General features: G+C 49.1%; 1 protein-coding gene across 1 annotated transcript in view; it reads left to right on the top strand.

The window, feature by feature from the left end:
• Positions 1-282: 282 nt before the first annotated feature.
• The window catches only part of fam110d (family with sequence similarity 110 member D), a 94,678-nt gene continuing 81,756 nt past the window's right edge, over positions 283-13,204 (top strand). Inside the window, exon 1 of the mRNA XM_072501052.1 lies at positions 283-436. The gene's annotated coding sequence lies outside the window, so the exon portion shown is untranslated. The remainder of the gene's footprint in view (positions 437-13,204) is intronic.

A 13,204-nucleotide genomic window follows, 5' to 3' on the forward strand; every position in this document is an offset into this window, starting at 1 on the left:
CTCCCTGGGTTTTGCTGGCAGGGAATCGTGGATATTAATGTTTAATTCCTGGAGACCCGAGGGCAGACCTGGAGGGTTGGCAAGGCTAACACTGTGAGATGGTATCCACTCGTCACAGAACAGGAGGAGTTTCAAGCCAACTCTTTCTCTATGGCATCAGGTTTGTAGCCACCCCTCTGAAGAATTAGTAAGTGGAGCATTCCTGTTGGTGGGAGGGGGGGCAGTGGTGGTAGGCGGGGAAGGAAGGGTGAAGCTGGTGGTTCAGTCCTAATTCTGCAATGACACAGCCAACAGTTAGTTCATAGCAGTGCTTGTCTCTGGAGTGTATCCTGCAGGAGTGCCTTTAACACAATGTTGACCAGAGAGGCGGCACCGAGAGGAAGCTTTCTGCTGGAAATTCCCAGTGATGGTCACAGTCACAGCCTGTTTTGTGGTGGTCAGTGTGTCATTTCATTTCAAATTACTAGTAATATGACCATAATGCGAGGCTTGAATGTGAGATTGCCTGCGTTCAATTACACGTGTGTTGTTCACTTAACCAGCTCACTTTGTGTAAAACTCTGCTTACCAGGTGACTGGTCTTTTATGATGTCTTGCGTGTCGTGTAGCTGTTGTGTTAAACAGGCTAAGTGCTTCACCATATGTCTGGGTGTATCCACAATAAATGAATCCGGTTCCTTTGGGCAGCTACTGTTTAACTTTATGCTGCTGCTGCTCCACAGGTTTCAAATATATCAGGATAAAGATAACAGCAAAAGTTCAATAAATATTTAATTGTGTAATTGTAGTTCGACAGGATCCTGTTAATCCTACAGGGAAAATTCTTGACTCTAGGATGCTTTCCCTCCTGACTATTCCAGCTGGATGCGAAAGAAAGACTTACATGAGTAAAGCAGGATGTTCCTAAGTGCCAAAAAGCTGGGAAGTACTTTTTGAAAGTTGCGAAGCACAAAGCATAGCAGTCAATTTACACACAGCAAACTTCCACAAACAGCAGTTTGACAATAACCAGATACCTGTTTAGTGGTTGGTTACGGTATAAATATTGGTCAGGCAATAAATAGGGAAAATTCCCCTGCTCATCGATGTAACGCCATGGGATAGCTTATGTCCATCTGAGACAGGCGACGAGGCCTTCGCTTAATGTCTTATCCAAAAGACGACACCTCCGATGGTGCAGCACTCCCTCGGTACTGCACTGGGAAGAGTCAGCCTGAATTATATGCTCAAGTCTCTGGAGTGGGACTGGCAGCAAAAGCCTCATGATTTGGAAGCAAGAGGGCTTGCTAGACACTTCCTGCGTTTTTGTCCCTTCTCTCTTGGAGGATCCGTCACCTACAAACAGGGGCCGGGATTCTCTCTTCTGGGGACTAAGTCCCCACGGCGGCGGGAAAACAGGCGCCAACCACTCCAGCGTCACCAGCCCCCGAAAGTGCGGAATTCTCCGCATTTACGGGGGCTAGGTGGCCGCCGGAGGGGTTGGCGGCGCTCCAGCTGCCGCCAAAGGGACGGCGGCAGTTTGCGCATGCGCCGAAATGCCGGCGTGATTCCGCGCATGCGCAGACCGGCCGGCGTATTTTGGCGCATGCGCGGGGGGTTCTCTTCTCCGCGCCGGCCATGGCGGAGTCCTACAGGGGCCGGCGCGGAAGAAAGAAGTGCCTCCACAGAACAAGCCCGCCCGATGATCGGTGGGCCCCGACCGCGGGCCAGGCCACCGTGGGGGCCCCCCCCGGGGTCCGATCTCCCCTCGCCCACCCGAGGACCGCCCACACATACTTACCTGCCAGGTCCCGCCGCTGCATGAGTTGAGTGATTCACGCTGGCGGGACTGGCCAGAAATCAATGGCCGCTCAGTCCATTGGGGCCCGGAGAATCGCCGGGGGCGGGGCGCTGCCAATGGCTCCCAACCGACGTGGCGGGAATCTTGCACCCGCCCGAAAAACGGCGCTGGAGAATATGGCAGCCGGCGGCGGGGCGGGATTCGCTCCGCCACCCCCCCCCCCCGGGATTCTCCGACCCGGCAGGAGGTCGGAGAATCACGCCTCACTGGTGCCTCATATAATTGACCCTTCATCGCGTAGGCAGTGAGACTGCTCGGCTATTCGACTGTGTGGTGCATTACAACTGACGGCTACACTTTTCAGCTGTGCTCAGCCGAGGGCCTCTAGGAGCAGGAACCATGGGCGGGATTCTTCGGAAACCGGCGGGGTGGGCAACTCCGGCGTGAAGGAGTGGCGGGAACCACTCCGGCGTCAGGCCGCCCCGAGGGGCTAGGCCGGCGGCGGAGTGGTTTGTGCCGTGCCGGCCAGCGCGGAAGGGGCTCCGGCAGCCAGCGAGAGTTGCCGCATGCACGGGAGCACCAGCATGAGCTGGCGTAATCCCAGTGCATGCGCAGGGGGGTTCATCTCCACGCCGGCCATTATGGGCCATTACACCAGCCAGCGTGGAGGAATAGAGTGCCCCCACGGCACAGGCCCGCCCACGGATCGGTGGGCTCCGATCACGGGCCAGGCCACCATGGGGGCACCCCCCGGGGCCAGAACACCCCCGCGCCCCCCCCGAGGACCCCGAAGGCCGCTCGCGGAACCAGGTCCCGCCGGCAAATACCTGTCGTAACATACGCCGGCGGGACCCACCAAAAACGGGCGGCCACTCGGCCCATCGCGGGCCGGAGAATCGCCGGGGGGGGCCGATGCTCGCGGCCACCGCCCGGTGCAGCGCGATTCCCGCCCCCGCCAAATCCCCGGCGACGGAGAATTCGGCAGCCGGCGGGGGCAGGATTCACGCCGCCCCCCCCGGCGATTCTCCGACCCGTCTCATTGTATTTTTGTGACCCCTCTCTATAATCTACATGGTACAGAAGTCAGTTGGAACCTATCTACCAGATGCTGTATTGACAACCCGGCATGTTTTGGAGGAACAGGCGACGTTGGAACGATAACCTCCAAAGCTATGCTCAACTACTTTGTCTTATATTTTGGTCTATTGCAGCCGAATCATAGCGATCGATTGTTTTGATTGGTCATTAAAGTGGTTATCAGGTGATTACCAGGACAGTAGAAGTGATGGTCCTGGACCTTTTGATTCGAGCCATTCCTATATTCTTGTATCAGGTAGCTCCTTGTGGACAGGGGTTCCCTTCAGGGACATTCCAGTTCTGTTCAGTAGAGCACGCATCATGCTTTATATAATCTGGAGACTTTTGATTCAAGACTCCAGTTTGTGGGTAGAAGATTAATAAGAAATGAAAATGGGGTTTAAAAAAATGTTTAGTTGCACATTCTCCCCGTGTTTGCGTGGGTTTCGCCCCCACAACCCAAAGATATGCAGGGTAGGTGGATTGGCCATGCTAAATTGCCCCTTAATTGGAAAAAATGAATTGGGTACTCTAAATTTAAAAAAAAAATGTTTAGACTAACTTCAAGCTTCTCAGTTTCAGACCTTCCTCTCTCAGTAATACATATACTAAGAGCACTGTTTCTTTCCTAATAGCACTCTGGGTGTACCTACACCACATGGACAGCTGCAATTTATGAATTGGCAGCTCACCTTCTCAAGGGAAATTATGGATGGGAAATAAATGCTGCCCCAGCCAATGATGTCCACATCCCCAGAGCTAATAAATACTTTTAAGAATTGGTAATTATCCCTCTGGGATCTCTGTGCTCTTCCAATTCTGGCATTTTGAGCATCCCTGAGTTTAATTACTTTGCCGTTGGCAGCTGTGCCTTCGGTTGGCTAGACCCTTAGCACTGGGATCCTCACCCTAAACCGCTCTGTCCCTCTCTCCTCCTTCTCAAATAACACTAACTCATTGCCCATGCTTTGGTCCTAACATGCGCTCATGGGGTTCGGTGTCAAGCTTTGTCTGTTAAAGCTCACGTGAAGCAGCTTAGGAGATGCACTGGAGGCCAGAATTGGAGGAGTGCTGAGATGCGGGAACATTATAGGACAAGAGTAGATTACAGACGGAGGGAGGGGACAGTCATTGGTGGGATTTGCAAACTAGTGCGAGAATTGTAAAATTGAGACAATGCCAGTCTGGATGTCTACGCCGGTCAGTGAACTGCTGCGAGTCTGGATGAAAGTCTGGCTTTACCATGTTTACACATTCAGTGCATTGGTTGCAGACATAGCGCATGCAGCTCAGCCATGCACTGTTTCTTCAAATAGACACAATTATGACTTAAAGTCTCGAGCTGCAAACCTTCCCATGCTTCAGTGGGAAGAGGGTAGCACATGAAAAGGTGCACATCGGCAAGAAAAGTTCAGTTAACCACCAGCGCATTTCCTCTCCTACTCTGCAACCACTATCCCAATCTGTATTGGGTTATCTGTGCGGTAACACGAGTGTTTGCTGCTGGCGGTAATTTGCCTCTCAAGGTTCCATGGAGACCTGCAAAAGGGAAGGGACGGGGGTAGGTGGATGGCAGAGGCATTAGCCCCTCAGAGGGCTGCCTTAATGACAGAGCCTGAGTGCGATTTGGGCACCACGGGGGCGATTCTCCGAGTCCCGCGCCGGGCTGGAGAATCGCCGCAACCGCGCCACGACGCCGACGCGCGATTCTCCGAGATGCCATTTGCGCCGGCGCATTTGACGCTGCCGCAGGCCACTGGAATCGGCGGGGCTGCCGATTCTCCAGCCCAAATGGGCTGAGCGGCCGCGTGGATACGACAGAGTCCCGCCTGCGCCGTTCACCCCTGGTCTATGCCGGCGGGAACGCTGCGTGAAGGGTCGGGGGGCGGCCTGTACAATAATAACTATTAACTTCTGGCTGTGGTTCGTACTTCACCAGTTAACCTGTGGACCCAGCCCTATCACTATCTTAGTGAGGCACTCAGCACGTGGTGTAGGTCTGAGTGGCACGCTGTGAGCTCTGTGCTCTGAGCTATCTCCTGGTAGAATGAGCAGGAACTGTGGTGTTCCCTGTTTTATAGTGTGTGTGCTCTCACTGGTGATTGGCTGTGATGTTGTGTGTGTGTTGGTTGGTCCATCTACCTGTCCATCAGTGTGTGTGTGATTGCACCATGATATGGTAATATGGATATCATGACACCCTCCACCACTAGTAGGACATGAGCAGCAAGGACATGGGAACACCACCACCTCCAAATTCCCTCTAAACCGCACACTGTCCTTTTTTTTATTACTTTATCAGAGTTACAAAGCCAGAGCTCAGAGTGTGGACTCCTTGCCTGCTCCAAAAACCATTTCAAATTCAAATTGAATTCAATTCATGGTCCCCACAAGAGAGACATACCAGATCCAGGCATTACACCTGACCTCACGCTCATCTTAGCCAAAAGGCCAAGAAGCGATGACCGCACACTATCCTGATTTTGAACTATAACATGTTCCTTCATCACCATCAGGTCAAAACCCTCATACGTAACAGCATTCATAGAACCCCACACAGCAGAAGGTGGCTTTTCAGCCCATTGAGCCTGCACTGGCCCCGAAAGAGAGCACCTTACTTAAGCACACGTCTCTACCCTATCCCTGAAACCCAGTAAGGCTACCTAATCTTTTGGACACCAAGTGGCAATTGATCACAGCCAATCCACCTAACCTGCACATCTTTATACTGTGGGAGGAAACCGGAGCACCCGGAGGAAGCCCACGCAGACATGGGGGAAAAGTGCAAACTCCACACAGACAGTCATCCGAGGCCGGAATTGAACCCTGGTTCCTGTTGCTGTCAGTCAGCAATGCTAACCACTGTGCCACTGTGCCGCCCGATTGTGGGTGTACCTACACTACGCAGACTGTAGCGAATCAAGAATGTCTTCTCGAGGGCAATTCATGATGGGCAACAAATGCCTGTTTTGCCAGTGATTTCCATATCTGAGAATGAATTTTAAAAAGTAAAACGTAGTATGCAGCAAGTCATTTAATTTGTTCCATTATTTTTGCCTGGCTCTGTATTTGCTTAAAAGCTACTAATCTCTTATGATCTTCCAGTTCTGATGCAATATGATCGACCTGAAATGTTAACCCTTGTTTCACCCTCTACAACTGTTACCTGGCCTTTTTTTTAATACACTCTCCAGATGTGTGTATCATTGGTCTGTCCTAGCCCGCGATGACCTTGAGAAGGTGGCAGTGAGTCAGCTTCCTGAACCACTGCGATCCGTTTGGTGAAGGCACACCCACTGTGCTGTTAGGTAGGGAGCGACCTGCTGTACTCGGTTCAGCTTGCCAGCATCGGCAGGGTTTTACCTGGTGTTTTTATCTGTTAACCAGCTGTGTTTATTGGGGAAAGTTCTGTAAAGTGTCTCACCTGAATATCTCTGCTCTTACACCAGCACGTCCAATCGAAAGGTTATGGGAAATACTGTAAAACTTGGGTGTGCCATGGGATTGTGTCAAATGCTGTTTTTAAAACTACATAGTGTTAACGTTGATTAATGTTAGCAAGATCAGTTTATTTTGAAACAAAAGAAAATTAATTCCTAATGAAACGTTAGACAGAGGCTGGGATTGTTTTCATTGGAACAGAGGAGACTGAGGTGTACAAATTTGACTGAGGTGTACAAGGTTGTTGAGGGATCTGGATAGAGTGGATGGAAAGGACCTATTTCCCTTAGCAGAGAGGTCAGTGACTGGGTGGCATAATGCGCTTGGTAGAAGGATTAAAGTTAGATAAAGAAAACTTTTTCACCCAGAGGATGGTCTGGAACTCACTGCTTGAAAGGATAGGAGAGGCAGAATGCCTCAATTCCTTTAAAAGATGTCTGGATATGCACCTGAAGTCCTGTAACCTCCAGGGCTACAGTCCAAGTGCCAGAAAATGGGATTAGGCTAGGAAATGTTTTTGGACCGACAAAGGCACAATGGGCAGTGTGGCCTCCTTCTGGTCCATTCAATTTTCTACATTTAAAGGATGCTTGTGCAGGGATGTGGGGAGAAGGCACGGGAGTGGCAAAAGGTGAATTGCTCCTTAAGAGAGCCAGCATCAACATGATGGGCTGAGTGGCCTTCTGTACTTTTACGATTCTATGAAAGTTACATCAAGGGCCCGATCTAACCATTTTTTTCTTTCTTTTTATAAATTTAGAGTATCCAATAATTTTTTTTCCAATTAAGTGGCAATTTAGTGTGGCCAACCCACCTACCCTGCACATCTTTTAGTTGTAGGGGTGAGACCCACACAGAATCGGGGAGAATGTTCAAACTCCACAAGGACATTGACCCGGGGCCGGGATCAAATCTTTCACAATCTCAGGATGTCCCAAAACATTTTGTGGCCAATAAAAGTGCAGTAACCATTGTAATTTGGAGAAATGTGGTGGCCAGTTTGTGTACAGCAACATCCCACAGACAGTAATGGGATAATGATGGGGCAATCCATGTTATCTGCTAGTTGAGGGATTAAATATTAAGCAGGACACTCGGGAGCATCCCCATGTTCTTCTTTGAAATAGATTTTTCACATCCACTTGATAGGGCCGACTAGACCTCCATCCAAAGCCTCATCCAAAATACCTTCGACTGTGTAGCATTCCCTCAGGAAACTTACGCAATCAGCGGAGAAAGGTGCAGACTCCACACAGACAGTGACTCAAGGCTGGAATTGAACCCGAGTCCCTGACGCTGTGAGGCAGCAGTGCTAATCACCATGCCACCGTGCAGCCCATTAGCCTCATAGAAATCAGTCCGTGGAAGTGTGACACTCTCAAATGCTGAAGGCTAAGAACTTTTAATTGTTGGGGCTGACACAATTATTACGGCAGTTTGGATATTTTTGAAGGGCTTTGGTGCATTGTGTGGGAGCAAGGCTGCAGTTTCTGTCTTCAGATCTATAGAATAAAATCTCTGTTTCTCAAAAGAAAACAAAATGCACTGTCATCCCCGTAAAGGCATCTAGCCAACAAGTCATAACTGAGTCTGGTTGATGGGTGGGAGTGTCATGCACAGTATGGTTCGGGAAGGTCACAAGTGGTCATATTCAGAAGATAAACACAGAGTAGACCGATTGAAAGGAGAAAGGCTCAATTTCTTTTCTTTGTGACTAGATAACTCTTCAGTTCTAAATATTTGCTAAGGCCGGCAGGCAGGGCCTCAGTTTAATATCACATCTGAAAGATGGTCCCTCCAACAATACAGCACTCCATCGCACTAAAGGCAGAGAGGTAAGATATAGCCTAATACAGCCGATCACTACCATGGTTGTTACTGCCTGTTCAGCTGGGCCCACTCTATCCAATGGGGTTTGTGCTTGCAGGTAAGTAGCAATTAAGAATACCAGGGAAGGTCTAGTGGGGTTGGTTCCATTGGTGAGCCCAAATATTTTAAAGCTCAACTTTAAAAAAAAAATTTTTATTAAGGCATTTATAATTTTAACAATTTTAACAACAAGATATCAAAAGAACAAAACGAACAACACACACCCAGCCAACATGGCTTACATAAACAACTCCCCAATCCTAATTTCCCACTAACCTTTCCCCACCTTACTCAACCCCCCATGCCTCCCCTTTTTTAACCCCTCTCCCGCCCCCAACTGCTGACAGCTTAATTTTTCCCAAAGAAGTCGATAAACGGCTGCCGCCTCCAGGCAAACCCTAACATCGATCCCCTCAGGGTGAACTTAACCTTCTCGAGCCAGAGAAACCCAGCCATGTCACTGACCACATCCCCGACTTTGGGGGCTCCGAGTCCCTCTATGCCAATAAATTCCGCCTTCGGGCTACCAGGGAGGCAAAGGCCAAGACATTGGCCTTTCTTTCCCCCTGGACTCCCGGGTCTCTGACACACCAAAAATCACCACCTCTGGAACCCGGAACCACACTTACCTTCAGTACCTCCGACATAACGTCAGCAAACCCCTGCCAAAATCCCTTAGGTTTCGGACATGCCCAAAACATATGAGCATGATTCGCAGGCCCACCCATACACCGCTCACACCTATCCTCCACCCCTTCAAAGAACCTGCTCATCCGGGCGACAGACTGATGCGCCCTGTGGACCACCTTAAATTGTATCAGGCTAAGCCTGGCACATGACGAGGACGCATTGACTCTCCTCAGGGTGTCCCCCCACAACCCAGCCTCCAGCTCCCCAACCAGCTCTTCCTCCCATTTAAGGTTCAACTAATTAAACTAAATCAGAGGGTGGCTTGGTGATGCACTGCTGCCTCACAGTGCCGAGGGCCCGGATTCGATCCCAGCCCCGGGTCATTGTCCGTGTTCTCCCTGTGTCTGCATGGGTCTCACCTCCACAAGCCAACGATGTGCAGGGTAGGTGAATTGGCCGTGTTAAATTGCCCCTTAATGCCGAGGTCCCAGGTTTGATCCCGGCTCTGGGTCACTGTCCGTGTGGAGTTTGCACATTCTCCCCGTGTTTGCATGGGTTTCGCCCCCACAACACAAAGATGTACAGGGTAGATGGATTGAACACGCAAAATTGCCCCTTAATTGGAAAAAAATTAATTGGATACTTTAAATTTATTTTTAAACAATCAACAAACTGAGGGACAAAATACTGCCCTTAATAAAAACAAAGAGTAAACTAAACCTAAAATCATCAAACCAAAAGGTGATTAAAAGGGTCATTAAAGCAACCTAAACCTTCGGGTGCCCACTGGGCATGGAAGTCCATTGGTGAGTCCAAGCTGGAGGTATCCGAACATTGAGAACTGACTTAATTCCCAATTTCCATTGTCAAACCTGTCAGCACCAAGGTCTATTACTTTCACACCTGTAACATGGTCTCTCTCCAACTCTGCCGCAGATCATCTGCTGGTGAAGCTCTCATCATCTCCTGACTCAGAAATTCCAATACTCTCCTGGCTGGTCTCCACCTTGTACCTTCTATAAACTTGAGTTCATCCAAAACTCTGCTGCCCACTTCCTATCTTGGACTAACACCCATTCACCCATCACCCCTGTGCTCGCTGATTCCAGTCAGGCTCCAACCTGACAATGCCACTGTTTTTAAAATTCCTTTTCTTGTTTATCAAATCCCTCCATTGTCTTATCTACCCTATCTCTGCATCCTCGGATCCCGTCCCTGGGTCACTGTCCGTGTGGAGTTTGCACATTCTCCCCGTGTCTGCCTGAGTTTCACCCCCACAACCCAAAGATGTGCAGATTAGGTGGATTGGCCACGCTAAATTGCCCCTTAATTGGAAAAAAATAGTTGGGTACTGTAAATTTATAAAATAAATCTCTGCATCCTCTTCCAGCCCCACAGCTTTCCAAGGCCCTTGTGCTTCTCTAGGTTTGTTCTCTTGTGCATCTCCAATTTTTAATTGCTCCACCATTATAGACTATAGAATCCCAACAGTGCAGAAGGGGGCCATTCGCCCATTGGATCTGCACCAACCCTCCGACAGAACACTTCACCCAGGCCCACTCCCCCATCCTATCCCTGTAACCCCATCTAATCTTTGAACACTAATGGGCAATTTAGCATGGCCAATCCACCTAACCTGAATACCTTTGGACTGTGGGAGGAAACCAGAGCACCCGGAGGAAACCCAAGCAGACACGGGGAGTAAGTGCAAACTCCACACAGTCACCAAAGGTCGGAATCAAACCCAGGTCCTCGCACTGTGAGGCAGCAGTGCTAACTGCTGTGCCACCGATCCGCTGTGCTTTCAGCTCCCCAGGTCCTTAGCTTGAGGATTCTTTCTCTAATCCTGTCCAATTCTCTACTTGAATCTCATCCTCAAAATCTACTTATTTGTACCAAGAGTTTGATCACCTGTCCTAATATTTGCTTATTTGACTGGTGTCAATTTTTGTCTTCATTGTATGTCAGCCGTTATTCAGTTGGTAGCACTCCTGCGCCTGAGTTGCAAAGTTCTGCATTCATTTGCCACTCCGGACCTTGAGCACTGAGGGAGTGCTGCACTGTTGAAAGTGCTGCCTTTCAGATGTGATTTAAACTAAGACCCTGCCTGCCCACTCTGATGGACATAAAATAACACGTTGGACTATTTTGAAGAGAAGGTAGCTTGACCAATATTTACCCCTCAATCAATATCACACAAACAGATTATCTCATCATGATTGCATTGATGTTTGTGAGACCTTGCTGGGCACAAACTGCTGCTTTGAGTCCTATATTATAGCACACATCAAAAAGTACTTTCTTGGGCGATAAGTGCTTTGAGATGTCTAGTGGTTGAAAAAAGTTATATAAGTGCAAATCTTTCTTTTTTTTCTTAATTTATGCTCCTGTGAAGCACTTTGATTACTTTAAAGATGGCATATAAATGCAAGCTGTTATACCAAAACAAGAACCTCAGTTAAAGTCCGCATAAACAAGAATTTGCTGTAAACATTTATTGTTCAGGGTGGGGCGGCACACTGACATAGTGGGGTGGCATGGTGGCACAGTGGTTAGCACTGCTGCCTCACAGCTCCAGGGTCCCGGCTTCAATTCCGGCCTCGGGTGACTGTGTGGAGTTTGCACATTCTCCCCGTGTCTGCGTGGGTTTCCTCCGGGTGCTCCGGTTTCCTCCCACAATCCAAAGATGTGCAGGTTAGGTGGATTGGCCAAGCTAAATTGCCCCTTAGTTTCCAGAAGGTTAGGTGGGGTTACTGGGATTACAGGGATAGGGTGGAGACGTGGGCTTCAGTAAGGTGCTCATTCCAAGGGCCGGTACAGACTTGATCGGCTGAATGGCCTCCTTCTGCACTGCAAATTCTATGATTCTATGGTTTTCAAAAGTACAAAATATAAACAAGTCCCACGAATAAAAAGAGAAACTGTGAATGCTGGAAAACTGAAATAAAGTGTCACTTGGACAAAGCACCTGAGAGAGAAAAGACACGTTTACATTTTCACTGGCAATGCTGCCGAAAACTATCTCCAGTCAGCCAACTTTTCTCTTTCTAATACTGACTGAGCTGGTGGATACTTTACTGGCTTTTAGTTCCTTTTTGTAAAATAAATTGAGAGTACCCAATTATTTTTTTTTTTCAATTAAGAGGCAATTTAGCTTGACCAATCCACCTAGCCTGCACATCTTTTGGGTTGTGGGGGTGAAACGCACGCAGACACGGGGAGAATGTGCAAACTCTACACAGACGGTGACCCACGGCCGGAACTCAAACCTGGGTCCTCAGCACCGTGGTCAGCAGTGCTAGCCACTGTGTCAAGTGCCGGCCCGGCTTTTGGTTCCGACACGTAGCATCACCGAAACAGATTTCATGATCATCAGCATATTACTGCTTGTGGGATCTTGCTGTGCATCAACTGGCTAACTGTTTTCTACACTTGAGCAGTGGCTACGCTTCAAATAATTTAACTGGCTGTAGATACTTTGGTCATGAAATATGTTATAAAATGTAAGTCTTTCTTTTTTTGCTTGATCTTTCACTCGCTCTCTTGCTTCTGCTCGCCCTCTTAGTTTAGCTCGCTCGCTCTCTCTTTTGCCCTCTCTCTCTCCCTCTCTTGCACTGTTCTGTGTGCTCTCTCTTGTGTGCCCTTCATTTGACTCTTGCAGTTTTGCTCTCCCCTGTCTCTCTCGCTCTCTCTCTCTCTCGCTCTCTCGCTCTCTCTCTCTCTCGCTCTCTCTCTCTCTCGCTCTCTCGCTCTCTCGCTCTCTCTCTCTCTCGCTCTCTCGCTCTCTCTCTCTCTCGCTCTCTCTCTCTCTCGCTCTCTCTCTCTCTCGCTCTCTCGCTCTCTCGCTCTTTTGTAAAACTCCTCACAACTTGCAGAATTTAAACAAAAATGTAAAGTGCCCAATTCTTTTTTTTCCAATTAAGGGGCAATTTAGCGTGACCAATCTACCTAGCCTACATATCTTTAGGTTCTGGCGCTGAGACCCACGCAGACACGGGGAGGATGTGCAAACTCCACACGGACAGTGACCCAGGACCGGGTTTGAACCCGAGTCCTCGGTGCCGTGAGGTAGCAGTGCTAACCACTGTGCCACCGTGCTGCCCCCTAACTTGCAGAGTTCTTGAAAACCCTTTTAATTCTGTCTTTGCCGGGTACTCAGTTCTTCCAATTTTATCCCTCCCTTTGCACTCTGCTCCTGCTCCAGCTCAGGCTTTCGCCCATCTTTGCTCCTTATCCTTGCACTTTACTGACCATCTAATGAAATCCAGGTGCCTGTGTGAAGCTGACTGCCGGAGCTGACATCTGTCAGCACTTGAGAAGCCCAGAGATGTTGTTGTCCCTTCCAGATTGGGTGGTATTGATATCCAGGGCTGTACAGGCCCCTGTGTTTCCAACTCTGAACAGTAC

This window comes from Scyliorhinus torazame, chromosome 1 (assembly GCF_047496885.1).
Source record: "Scyliorhinus torazame isolate Kashiwa2021f chromosome 1, sScyTor2.1, whole genome shotgun sequence".
Taxonomy (NCBI): domain Eukaryota; kingdom Metazoa; phylum Chordata; class Chondrichthyes; order Carcharhiniformes; family Scyliorhinidae; genus Scyliorhinus; species Scyliorhinus torazame.